This window comes from Ischnura elegans, chromosome 12, assembly GCF_921293095.1.
Source record: "Ischnura elegans chromosome 12, ioIscEleg1.1, whole genome shotgun sequence".
Taxonomy (NCBI): Eukaryota; Metazoa; Arthropoda; class Insecta; order Odonata; family Coenagrionidae; genus Ischnura; species Ischnura elegans.
This window is the reverse complement of record NC_060257.1, coordinates 10,909,972-10,923,411: the sequence shown is the minus strand read 5'-3', so window position 1 is coordinate 10,923,411 and position 13,440 is coordinate 10,909,972. Positions and strand designations below refer to the sequence as shown.

The following is a 13,440-nucleotide window of genomic DNA, read 5'->3' as shown; positions in this document are numbered from 1 at the left end:
TTAAATTTTATAATTATGGTAAATTGCAAGTACAATAGATTCCGGTTAATTGGGATATTTCGGAACTTGTGCACTATGCCCCAATTAAGCGAACTATCCCGTATATGGGCATAAAAAAACGTTGAAATCATAGAAAGAAGACTAAAGAATGTTTATAATGCAACATTAGTTTATTAAACTATTAATTTGACTAATAAATCAGCGAGTTTAGTTATTTTATTATCATTTTTAAGAATTGTAACATTTTTGTTAAAAATATTTTTCACAGCCTCGGGTGACGCTGAATGAATACGTTTAACTAAGTCCTATTAAAGAAAAGGCCTATCCTCTTTCGGATAGTATAACAGAAATAGCTTTCAAAATAGGACAAAAATAGGAACATCTTTGAAAAATAAGAGTAAATCAAAGGAGGAAATTATAAAAAAATAGTATTCTGAAAACAAAATATTTTAATTTCGTCGCGAGGATAGTGTCTATGTCGCCGAGTCATGGCCCGATAAAGCGGCATGCTATCCCAATTAAGGAATGAATACTCTGGGATATTCCTCTATTGGGTTCTATTCTTCAAGATCTCCCCCAATTAAGCGGTTGCCCCAAGTAACCGGTGGACCCATTAAACGGAATCTACTGCATTTAGAATTTTTACTACGCCGAGTCGTGAACAAAATGTTATTCTAAAATCACAGTCTTTCTCGTTAGCAGACTCATTGGAACAATTTTAACTAACTGATGATAGTGATTTCGTAAGTTTCCTCTGGTCTGTCTTTTAATCCATCACAGTAATGTATCCTGAAATATACTCAATAATAAATGTCCTGAATCGTCGCTAACTGTGGGCTAATGAGACACTCAAATTTTAAAAAAGCATCAAAACGTAGATGATGTTATTTTTACCAATTTATAATTATTTTAGCAGTAAAAAGTAATTATTTATAACATGAACTTATGATTACTGAAAACATGTATGGGTAGATCAGATGATTTTTTCTTTATTTATTTTATTCAGTTAATAACAAATGATACACTGGTTTTGAACAAATGAATGAGTGAAAATGGTTAAAGTTCTCTTAAAATATTTCCCGTGGATAAAAGGCCTTCACTAAACGGATAAGGAGGCCTCCCGGTCCGCATTTGGTTCGCGGGGCTGCCTCCTGTCTTCAAGTACAGGATAAACTGAGGATACTGAGTTTTAACACTAGAACCGCGGACGGGACTTTTTTGTCCCATCGCCCTTTGCAAATGTTTGCCATTCATGTACCAGTGGTTTGATCACTTTGAATTTACTGACTATTACTCATTCTTATGCTCTTTCGAATGGTCATATCGAAAATATTGTACAATGTTTGGTTCGCGAGAAAAACGACGATTTACCTAGAACCGCGGGATGGGACTTTTATGTCCCATATGGGGAAAACATACAATTTCAGTTTTTTTTGTACACTTATTTTGTATTTAGCATAATAACAGTTTATTACGAAGGGGATCGATGCACAGATACCGTTATTCTGCCAGTTAGAAGCGCAGAAGGGAATAATCTGTGCACTGTGCCGGCCGCGTCACCTCTGCCCGGCGCGTCTGCAGGTCTGAGCTTGCAACCAACGCGCTCCAAAATAAGCTTACTATATTCCTAGTTATTCTTAATAAAACCTTTTAAACATTACCTAAACACGTGTTTTGTTCACACAAACCACAAAAAACCGTCAATTATACTTAAACATGACGGATCAACGTATTTTGTCAATGGGACAAAAAAGTCCCATGCCGCGGTTTTGGTGGGGTTGGAAAGTTCATCGGTTCTAGTGTTAATATCAAGCGGAAGAAACTATTGGTTGGTAGGCTTCTTGTCGAACGCAACTGGTGGGTAGGCCTCTTGTCCGTGACAGTTGAGGCGCGGCGGACGCACTCATCTACTGCCGTGCGATCGGAAACGTCTCTTCACGTACATTTCCGAGAATCGCCGATGAAGTATGAACCAAATGACGGTCGGATCCGGGCTCGCAGCGAGAAGAATACGAGGAGTAATTTGCCAACCGCTCCACGCCACATCGGCAATGATCGGAAAGTATGACTCCCTTAGTGGAAAACCTCGTCAACGACCAGGCGCTTATCAATTATTATTAGAAATATAACAATACGCCGGTTACTACCTTGAGCAATAACATAAGTATGTCAGCAAGCGCTGGGTCACATATGCCAACATGATCAATGGCAAAGCTCAATTTTGAGATAACATATCCTATTAGTATTGAAAGAACAGAGATATGGCACTTTTCCACAGGTTCATTATTGAAAGTACAACGCGTTTCCACCGTCAGGTACAATGAGGACTTTTGGTTCCGGAAATGTATTTATACTGAACGAATGGGATATAAGTACATCTCAAGAACCAAAAATCCTCTTTGTAATTGATAATGACCTAGCGGTTGAAACGCGTGGTACTTTCAATAATAAACCTGTGGAAAAGTGCCATGTCTCTATTCTGTCAAAACTAAAAAGATATCATTCTTCAATAATATCTTGCCTACTTGTTACTTTTATGAAATATCATTTCAAGTTTGTTAAATAAATCCGATTTTTAAAATCTGCGTGAAAGTGGAGTTAATCGATACTCCGCTAAAATGGCTGATGAGGCCGAAATACATTACGCAATTATAGAAACGCTATGAGGTAGCATTGGAGGAAGGAAGCAATTCTTATGTATCTCCGAGACTACACTGTCTACAAATATAATAGTTTTTACCGCCGTACACGAGAAGTAAGCCTCCTTGTGTCCGAATCTATCTGTTATATGAGGGGCTTTGAAGCCAAGAGAAACAAGTGATTTTTTTTTCTATAAACAGAGTTAGATACAGAAATTGATAGAAGAAATATATTAAAACTTGGTGGCCAAGGGATGAATCTGTGTTATGCGCTGACATGGACAGAAAATCAAATGTGTTAAACATATCTAGTTGGTCTCGTTTATGTATCTAACTCTGTCTAGAAAAAGAAAATCACTTGTTCCTCTTGCCTTCTAAACCTCTCATACGTCCTCTGCACCAGGGGCGCTGCTAGGAATTAAGGCTGGGGGGGGGGGGGGGGGGGGTTTAGGTGCAACTAATACCGGGGTGTGTGGGGGTATGGAATACCCACCAGGATAAGCGGTAGATGCGAGATTAATAAATTGCGGAATTTTAATATGAGTAAACGGTTCAAAATGGTGAGTTTTACGGCTTTCAGAGGAATATTTTATTAATCCTTACACTATTTTATTAGTAATATCAATCCAATTAAGTAAAATGGATTAAATTTAAATATTTCTCTTAGCTCTGGGGGGGGGGGGTTTAACCCCCAAAACCCCCCTCGCTGCGCCACTGCTGTGCACCATCGTAAATAGAATGTAATTTATTGAGGAGACGACAAATTTTAACCGATCCGAGTATCGGATAATTACAAGTATTAGCTGATTACAATAGGGGAGTATTAGCTGCACCATCTACACCCGGACTAATTACCCCAGCTACAGGGAAAGAGCTGGTGGCTCCTCAAAATTGTTCAAGTATGTGCGTAGCTCATCTACATGTATACCTACGAGGATTATCTTCAGTGCGTAGAGATGGTAGGTAGCGAGGCTTCGGCCATCTTTGCCTCCGCCAACTTCCCACGACGGATTCCCCCCAGTCCGCCCTTTTCTTCCCCCCTCCCTCCCTCCAACCCTTTCTTGCTGACGAGGACGGGTGGCACGAGATGGCGGCAGCAGCGAGGAAGAAGGAGAATAAGGTGACCGTTGGGAGAAAAACAAGACAGGCGATGCCCTCTTCGGAATGCCTTTTTCCCCCTTGCAGGGTGAGTCAGGGGGGAGAGAGGGAAGGAGCGGGCGCCTCATGGGCGCACCATGAGGAGTTGTTCTCGGAAATGCGACGTCTTCATGTGAGCAAAAGAAGGTGTAAAAGGATGTGCAAAAAAAAATTGCGGCATGCATTCCGACAATACGGTGGCGGCGCGGCGGGGTAAAGTCCACGCCTGCAAAACCAAAGGTCGCGGGTTCGTGTCCCGCCTGTGTAAATTACTCTTATCCTAAGCATGGATGTTGGTGCACGTTAATTTTTTATATGTTATCACAAAAACCCCGATGTAAAGGCCGAATACAGCTGATTTCGGTAGTGTAGAAATAGATAAATAACCGATGGATCCCTGTATACTCATACTCGAGTACCACTCGTTTAATGGCAGTCGAATACTACTCGTATACGTGTACTACTCGTATACGGGTGGAGAAGAATTTGTGAACGGTTGGTGTCATAGCAGTCCCCGACACTATTTAAGCGGCGCGCGGGTTGGTGTGTAAATGTAGATCATATCCTCGCATTTTCTATTAGGTACCGTATTTTCTCACGTACTTACCTACCACGAGCAAATACTTTTTCCTTTTCCGCGGCCTAAAAACGGGGTAGGCATCATACCCGCAGATGCACAAGCCAACTGAGTATTTCCATTTTAAATGGCATCGATGAGAAAGACGCATAATGGCGTTGTAATCAGTAAGCTCCGGTCGAGAAATAACTTCAAACCAATCTTTTTCTGATGTTCGATTATTGATCTTAAAGCAATCTGTTTTCCTAAATAAATATAATTCCAATAAAACTCTTCGTTTATCCTCTTAGGCTTAGCGCTAGGCTTAGATTGATTTTGCAATTGAGAAGAGATATCTGTCATAGCCACACGGAGATACATCGTAAGGAATTCATTCCCGCTGGACATCATATCAGAACTCCACTGCATATCCAGGTCCGAAAGAAACGATATCTTAAGAGTGACATTTTTCCGTACGAATAGGTTTGGGAATTCCTTTTTCCTCTGTACAGTGTACATAAAAAGGATTTTAATAAATAATAGGCGGAACCTTGGCAGAACATATCCCTCTTATTCATGAACAGATTGTATCCCAACACCCCCCCCCCCCTAGAGGTGGCTGGCGGGGTAGTATGTAGATGTGATTGTTAACTTGCTTCGCTAGAAAACATCCTCCTTATTTATGAATTTCTTTTGTGCCAACTATCCCGATCACACACCTATTTAAGAGGCTCGCGGGGTAGTGTGTAGATGAATCTTCTAAATAGATACCCTGCTCATTTGTTAACATTTTTAAAACTGTGTATTTTCAGAATTATGCGTGTATAATTATCCTTCGTACATACATTCTTCCATACGCATTGATTACGCATCACCGGGAATATCACAAACTTCCCGCCTGTCGGCGCCCTCTTCTGGATCAAAGTAAAAAAAAGCATCATTAGACCGCCCACAGAAGCCCAAAGCGAGCTAAGGGCGGGGGTGATAATTGCGACGGCTGCCCATAGGGTGGGCGCCGGTCGCATGCGGAGAGGAAGGGGTAGAGGATGATGGGAAGGGGATGGGAGGGAGAGGGGAGTGAGTTGAAACAGAAGCGTCTTATACGAGTCCACCATTTTATCGCCCTAGGACGGAAGCCTCGCGAAATAAACAATCGGGAAGACTCAAAAGACCACGAAAAAAGGAAGGCAATGTCACAGGAATTGAATAATTTTCAGTAATGATAAACGCTCTCTATCGTGTTGGCGAAGTAAAATTGGCAAACGAAATATGCGAAGATTAATTTTATTGTAATAGTGATTCTTCTCCTTCTTTGTAAGTATTGAGCCTGAATCATAAGACTATTTTTCCGTCCCTTTCGGGGTTTCGATTTAGATCTTATGTTAGTTGTATTTCCCAATGTCGATTATCCTTCTTGTCGATATTTACTTTGAGGTAGCCGCCAATAAATATTTTTTATCTAACGAGAACTGTAAGCACTGACCATTTTATGGGTATTAGGGAGAGATCCAGGGAGTAATTGGAGACAATGTTGGGCCTTAAGATTATTAAGGTAATCAATTCAATATCCAGAATCGTTTTTTCATTCTAAATTATATTCCACATATTATTCTATGATATATCCCACTACGTCTTGTCCGACTTCCGAAGTTCTTAACTCTTAAGGGCCCTCATCAGTGCATTGTATATGACTTACGCAGTAACGCGTTACACAAGGACGAAATTCAAGCATGCCCATTTAATAGGATGAAGTAGGTGAATAAAATAACTTAAATCTAGATAACTGAACATTATCTTTATTATGCAGCTTAAATTTAAACGATGCACAAGCGGGTATTAACCAAAGTAACGCGTCTGAAACTTCGAACGTCAAATTTCCATAAATATGTATTCTTTATTTTAATTAACAACAACGCTGCATCAAAATTTTAGACTGAAGATAATTAAGACTTACTTCTTTAATATACACATGATACGAGCGTTAATGTTCATGTACAAATTTAGGTCAGAGGACCTCTTTAAACACATCATTGGAAGTAATTACACTATCCTCTGTTAAACGCACATGATGACTCACACTTACGTATCAACAGGAGACTTGAATGTGGAATCAGCCGCATTTTGATAAAAGTTATTTAAAGAATGCGAGATATTGTTGCAAATGAACAAATGTATCAGTTTGTGCGCCGTTAACGTCAGGAATATTTTCAGGTTTTTTTAATTATTTAAAAACCAATTTTAGGAAACAATAGCAATATTTAGGAAGTAAGATATGCCGTTGCATGTTCTCTGATAAATTCTGTGCATTTTGGTACCTCATTTGTAGAGTTTGGTTGCGTATAAGTTGAGAAAAGGTATCTATACAGTAGAAATAATATAGAAGATTGAAGAGTATTTATGTAGTTTATAGAATAGTGAAATGAGGGATTAAAAAATTAATGTTCGAAATGAAAGCCGAAGGATCGCGGAAGAACTTAATGGAAAAAACGTAGAGTGGCAGCTTTCGCAATAGCGTGGCGAAATATCTTTTTTGCCCTTTAGACATTGAAAAATATATCTGCCTCCTTGCAGGAATTCAACCGAGTTTTTTTTCTACGTCTCTTATAAGCAACTATTCACCACTCACTTTCGTGAAGCATTCAATCTCATGGCAACAGCCTTCACCGTGTGGGTACATTCAGACATGGACGGATAGATACTATGAGCACACGAGGTAAACCATTGACAGTACAAAAAATAGAGCATGTTCCTGCGTTAGCAAAAAAATCTAACTTGAACACAGAGAACTGTTTTCATGCTCTCCGACGCCGGGAAGAAATATTGGAAGTGACTGGAAAACATGCACTGGAGAAAGGCGAAAGATTCTCAAGGAAAAAAAAGATTAATATTCCACCTTGCATGCAAGGTGTCTGTTGGGCTTTAATCTATCGTAAGCGTCTTTTTGTACGACCAACAATTTGAAGGCTTTCCTAGAAGATATATATCGCACAAAGGGTACAATTTGTTTTTTTTGGAAATACAATTCAAATGCCTACATTTTCAAGTGCCCTATAGTATATTTCATAGATTTATTCAAACGTATGTATATCAAAATATAGAATCCACATTCCAGTGTTAATTTTGGACTTTTGCGATAAATTCGAGGAAAGCATCACCATTACCTTTTCATGAAACGGTTAAGTATGATCTGAATCAGAAAGTTATTTATCGTTATGATTTCCTCTCTCCAATTTGTAGATGCTACATACTTGATTTCATTAATTGATTTTTCATTCGAATAATCAAAGATAATAATGATTCTACAATATTGCGAAAAATTTGCTACCTAAGGAAAGACGCATGGTTTTTTTATTTCGATCATGTCATGGAACTAGTAGACTGGCATAATGTCAATCAGTTTCCGCTTTCGAATTTGCTCCAAAAAATACATAAAATTTCACTTACCAAACACCTTGTTGTTGCGCGTGATCGAAGAAGGAAGACGAAGATATATGAAGAATAAAAAATGTAGAGGATTCGTGTAAGTAGGGTAGGATGAGGCAGGAGATTGGTGGGACTATAAAAAGAGTTTCGGGTCAAATGGGATGGGTACGAAAGGGCGTGGTGTTGAAGCCGGGAAGTCAAAAGGGGCGAGAGATAGTGAGCGTTCGCTGTGGGGAGTCAAATGCCTCCCCTGCGGTGTTCGTGTCTTTTCGGAAGCGTGCTTTTGTGGGAGGAAGGGGTAGGCGAAGGGGATTCTGGGTAAGGGGGAGGACACTTGTTTGCCTCACGCACGCTCTGTCCCCCTATTCAGTTCACCCCCTCCCCTCGGGGTGTTTCCCCTTACCCCCTCCCCCCTGAAAAAAGCCCTATCGAACTCCACCCCTACGTCTCCCCTAACCGCATACGAATCCCCTCCAGGCCTGACATCTTCCATCACGCAGGCGCGGAGGGAACTCCATATGTTATCACGCAGAGTTTCCACCCTTTCGACCACAATCATCCCCTGCGCCTTGTCTCACCTCGTTTGTTTTACGTGGGAGTCCCACTGGGGTGTGGGGGGAGGAAGGGTTCCGGAAACTCCTCCCCTTTCCTTCCCTAAGGGAAACTATACAAACCGACTTACATCCTTAACTTTTATCCCTTTGGGGTTGACGAATTCGGCTATGTTTGTTCGATTTATTGATGCATACAGTGCAATCTCGGTAATCCGAAGCATATGCTGCCGTGGCATAGCCGGGTTTTTGGAAACGTGCAGGAAACAGGCACGATGTGCGGAGAACTTTTTAGGATATAATTTTTCTATTAAATACATATTGCCGGTCTCGGTGGCGACAGGGTAAATTCCTCGCCTGCCAAACTAGAGTAAGTAATAAAGATTTTTTCAGAGATACCGCTTGGATAGACTGCCTCTATACTGGGCATAGCTGTTCGCACGCGTGTAATTGTTAAAATTGTTGAACACCCAGATTTAAAACGGGCACCACGTGCTGTTTTCTACGGTATGGCTATACATTTAAAAAAATAAATGCATAGTGACGCCAACCCTCCGTACTGCTTTGGGTATGAGTCACGGTACTATCGTTTCCAATAATATGTAGACAGCCACGAGCCCCAAATAACTGATGCGGTCGGGTCGATAAAACATAGTGAGGTTGGCACATGATGTAACTTGCATCCCTCAACCTTACGCCACCGAGAGCCGACGGGGACGGACGCGGGGGCGATAGGGCTAGCGAGACAGGAGTCAAACTCCAGGCGCAATAGCCCAAGCGGGTGGAATGCACCGAGGAAACTGACGTTCACGCACACGTTTTCGGTCGTCGCAGTGTTTTCAATCCGGCTCCTTGGCGAGGTTGCTCCTCTCTTTAGATTCATGTTTGGACACAACGTTCACATATTAAATATATGTCGCTCCGTAGCTGAGTGGGTTTGTTTCACGCGAATTTATTACGCTTGAGTTTTAGGAGGGTTCGAGTCCGAAGTAACAGTGGCGCAGCGAGGGGGGGTTTTGGGGGATAAAACCCCCCCAGAGCTCACAGAAATTTTTAAGTTTAATCCATTTCACTTAATTGGATTGATATTACTAATAGAATAGTGTAAGGATAAAAAAAAATATCCCTCAGAAAGCCATAAAACTCGCCATTTTGAACCATTATTCTTAAACATTTTCTGGGAGAGGACCCTCGCAACTCCTGATTACCCTGGCGGGTATGCAATACTCTCATACCCCCCGTATTAGTTGCGCTTAAAACCCCCTCTAGCCTTAATTCCTAGCTGCGCCCCTGCGAAGTAAGGTTAATTTTTTTCATTTTGTGAAAGAATAATTCTTATCATCAACATAGTAAAAACAGTAACTCAATAAATAATGAAGGCAAAAGATGCAGGCTGCTTCATGTGCCATTCATCCAAGGTTTCACCGACCCGGCCCCATTAGTTAACTGGGACTCGTGTCTACATATTATTGAAAACTATAGTCAATCCATGCATGTTAATAAAACAAACACGAGCCATGTAATGAAAAGTCTTTTATTTTAAACCTACGAATTTATATCAGTCGAAGGGAGGTCGCTAGTCTTGCACACTGGGTTACTGGATGAGACGGATTACCGCAAGACCGACGACAAAGATTGTGATGTACCTACGTATATATGGTTTGGTAAATCATCGCAAACTAGGAACGTGAGCCTCAGTTTAAAAGTAGGCGGGCAAAAACAAGATCAGTTAAAGAAGTTCAACTCTCACGGTAGCACCCTAGTGGAGATCAGATGCAGGTGTCGGGAGACAGAATTGTATTGGCAAGGGAAGCGTTCATGAAAAAGAAATATCTGATGAGAGGATCACTAGGTAAGAACAACAAGAAAAGGCCAGTGAAGAGTTTGATTTGGAGTGCAGCGCGGAACGAGGACGCGGACGACGCGGAAACGTGGAGGCTTAGGAAGAAGAACAAGAAAATATTGGAGGCGTTGAAGATGTGGTTATTGAGAAGATTTGATAAGGTGAAGTTGAAGGAGATGAATACATAGAGTACTTACATAGCGACGTGTATATCCGTTGTTCATATGCGTAGGTAATCTCCGAAGACTATGCAATATAATATATCATTTGTCTTCTTAGTCAGTAAACTTACTTGTCATGGAAAATAAGAACTCATGTATTCCCATTCCAAAAAATAACTCCCGACTACTAGTAGAGTCTATTGTAAATTGCGAATGGTACTTAATTGGAAGTTATCACATACTTCGCCTGTGTATTCTCTTAATTATGCATCCAGCATACGTTGGCAACATTGAAATCACCGCCAGTATTTGGCTTTGGTTTATGATTTAAGCTCTACTCGAACATAAACTACGATCTAACTTCCACGAGCTTTTGACGGGTTGATTTACGAGTAGAATGAACACTGTGATTACGGAGAATTCAAAATTTGCATCTCCAGAATGCCATGAGCCGCTATCGCTAAACAAATGTGTAATGAAATCCGAGTGTAATTCCAACACTCAAAACCAACCTGAATCTTGATAAAAAGGCCAATTTTTCTTGGTCGTATGAATATTACATCCAACTATTTCTCCTACCATCCGGCAGAAGCGATAAATTAAGCGTGATATTTCCCGAACGGATAGGTAAGGGAATTCGTTTTTCTCCCGAGAAATAAGTACTTTAATTAATGCAAGGTGGAGCTTCGCCAAAGAAATTCCTTTTTATTAGTTAATGGCTGTTGAATCACTCCCCTGCTACACGCCTATTTTAGCGGCTTGCGAGGTAGTACGTAAATGTAGAATGTATGTTAAAATGTTTCTCAAAGTTCCATCAAATACATATTGCTCCATCCTTGATAAAATAACACAAATGATATTTTCCACACTTTTAATACGAAACTCACCAACCAACCATAGTGTCCACTCATTGTATCATTTTTAAGGTAATGCAGGGTTTCAAGACAACGCAATATGTTAAAACCATGGTCGATTCTTCGTTAAAACTTTCGCGGGTACTCGTCATGTTAAATAAAAACTTTTGGGGTGTGCCGCCGCGTCAATTTTATGGGTGTCCTCAATGTTTCCCGACCAGCAAGCATAGGGAAACGTTTGGGCCTCACAGAAATTGATGCGGCGACATAGCCCAAAAGTTTTAATTTAACATGGTCGGTTCCTGAGTTTTGTATTAAAAGTGAGGAAATTGAAATTTTTGTTATTTCATCATGGATATAAGTATCGAACCTCCACAAAATCGAGCCTGAAACGATATTATATATTGCTTCATATCGCATTATTCCAAAATTTTCTTTCCCTAAATAATGAGAGAATGACGAAGTGCTGGACATGGTGGGTGAGAAGAAGCAACTTCGAGATGAGATACGAAGGGCGCAGAAAGCATGGTTGGAGGTAGTACTTAGCGGGGAGGGGATGTAGAAAATAGTGCTAGAGGGTAGAATGCTAGGTAAAAGAGGAAGAAAGAGAACGGGATTTTTAGATAAAAAGAAAGGCTGTAGGCCTTCTTTTGCATGTATTAAAGAAGTACATGAAAGAAGGGGAGGCTCTCAGAATTCTTCTTGAGTACTCCATGGAAACCTACCAGTAATAGGTAGAATACTTTAACAAAAATAATAAAAAACGAGAAATTATGCTAACATCCCCTGCCACGTGCCTATTGAGGTGGCTTGCGGGGTAGTTCGTGGATGTAGATGTAAACGTACTCTAGGGTGAATACTACCCGTGCCTCCGTGCGCTGAATGCGCTCAGCCTCCATCTTCCTACCCCCACCGTGTTCTCCACACTCACCTCTCTACCTTTACCCCAACCCTTGAATTCACCCCTTCCTCCCCACATGAAGGAATTCCCTCGCCTCATCCCCCCCTCGCCCATTTGTTCGGCCGTCACCCAACCGCACTCCGACATCCCACAAAAGCCCTCTGTGTCTCCTTTCCCTGTCTTCCTTTTTTCTCCTGATAGCCCCAGGAGGGCGGGAGGAGGCGGGAGTGTGAGGAGGGCTGAAGGGGGTAGGGATGGGTGACGTGCTGCGCGCGCATCTCGCCCCCCTCCCCCTCCTTAACTCCTCCCTCTTGCATGTATATCTGTCTTGTCACTCTTTCACACAAACCCCCCCCTCCCAGAACCCCTATCAACCCCTACCACTCCACTCTGTTCTTCCCTTGGTTTGCATCCACAAGCGAAGGACGGTTTATTGAAATTGAGAACGTAGAGTAGACCCTTACCGACGTTTTCTTGAATCTCAGGTAACAATCATTGCTAAAAAATTATTCCATTGATTAAAATAGGTTAACAAGGAGTTTTCTGACATTCTCCCCTTCATTCATTAACTAGATCTTTCGCCTCGTTTTCCTTGCTCATATGTTCTGCACCAGTGGCATAATTAGGAATATGATTTGAAGGGGATGGGAGGGTCACCATCCACCAGACTACGGGGGGCAGGGAAAATTTTTGAAAAATGACAATCTAGAAATAAAATTTACATCATTTGTCACACAGGCCAACAATGAAAAAACTTTTTTACTGAAAATACCTTTTTCTTATGTTTTTAGTTTCTGAATCCAAATATGATGGTTTTAAAGTTGAATCACCCACCATTTATTCACATTTTACAGCTAAATTTGTGTAATCAAGCAATGTTTTTAGAATTTAACAGCTTTTTTATAGTTTAATAAAATTGAAAAGGTAGGTCTAATGAACGAAGATAATGGGGGATTACTGTTGGTACTTCACCGAGAAGTTCAGCAAGCCATTAATCGCAGAAAAAGCTACACAAGAAGCTTAAAGGAAAAAAGGGGGAAAAATGTGGACCAATTCCAGTTGACAAGTGAACCCTGTATTATCACGCTGTAGTGAATTCAAACAATTTTATCACGATGTAGTGAACAGTAAACACAAGCAATTTTATGATGTAACACAGTGTTTCATTGATTTCCCTGTATACCGTATAGGGGTATTAGACTAAATTTTAAGTACATATTGCTTGGAAACTATGGGTGATACAAAAATACTAAGGCCAGGTTTGGATTCGGTACATAAAAATCTATAGAGGTCAGATATTAAAATAAAAAAGTTTTCAAACATAATTTTTTTGTTGGCCTGTGTAATTTAGCTTTAAGTAGATGCAGTTATCATG

General features: G+C 40.8%; 1 protein-coding gene across 1 annotated transcript in view; it reads left to right on the top strand.

The window, feature by feature from the left end:
- The window catches only part of LOC124169109 (homeobox protein DLX-2-like), a 208,618-nt gene that overhangs the window by 34,460 nt on the left and 160,718 nt on the right, over nt 1–13,440 (top strand). The window lies entirely within an intron of this gene.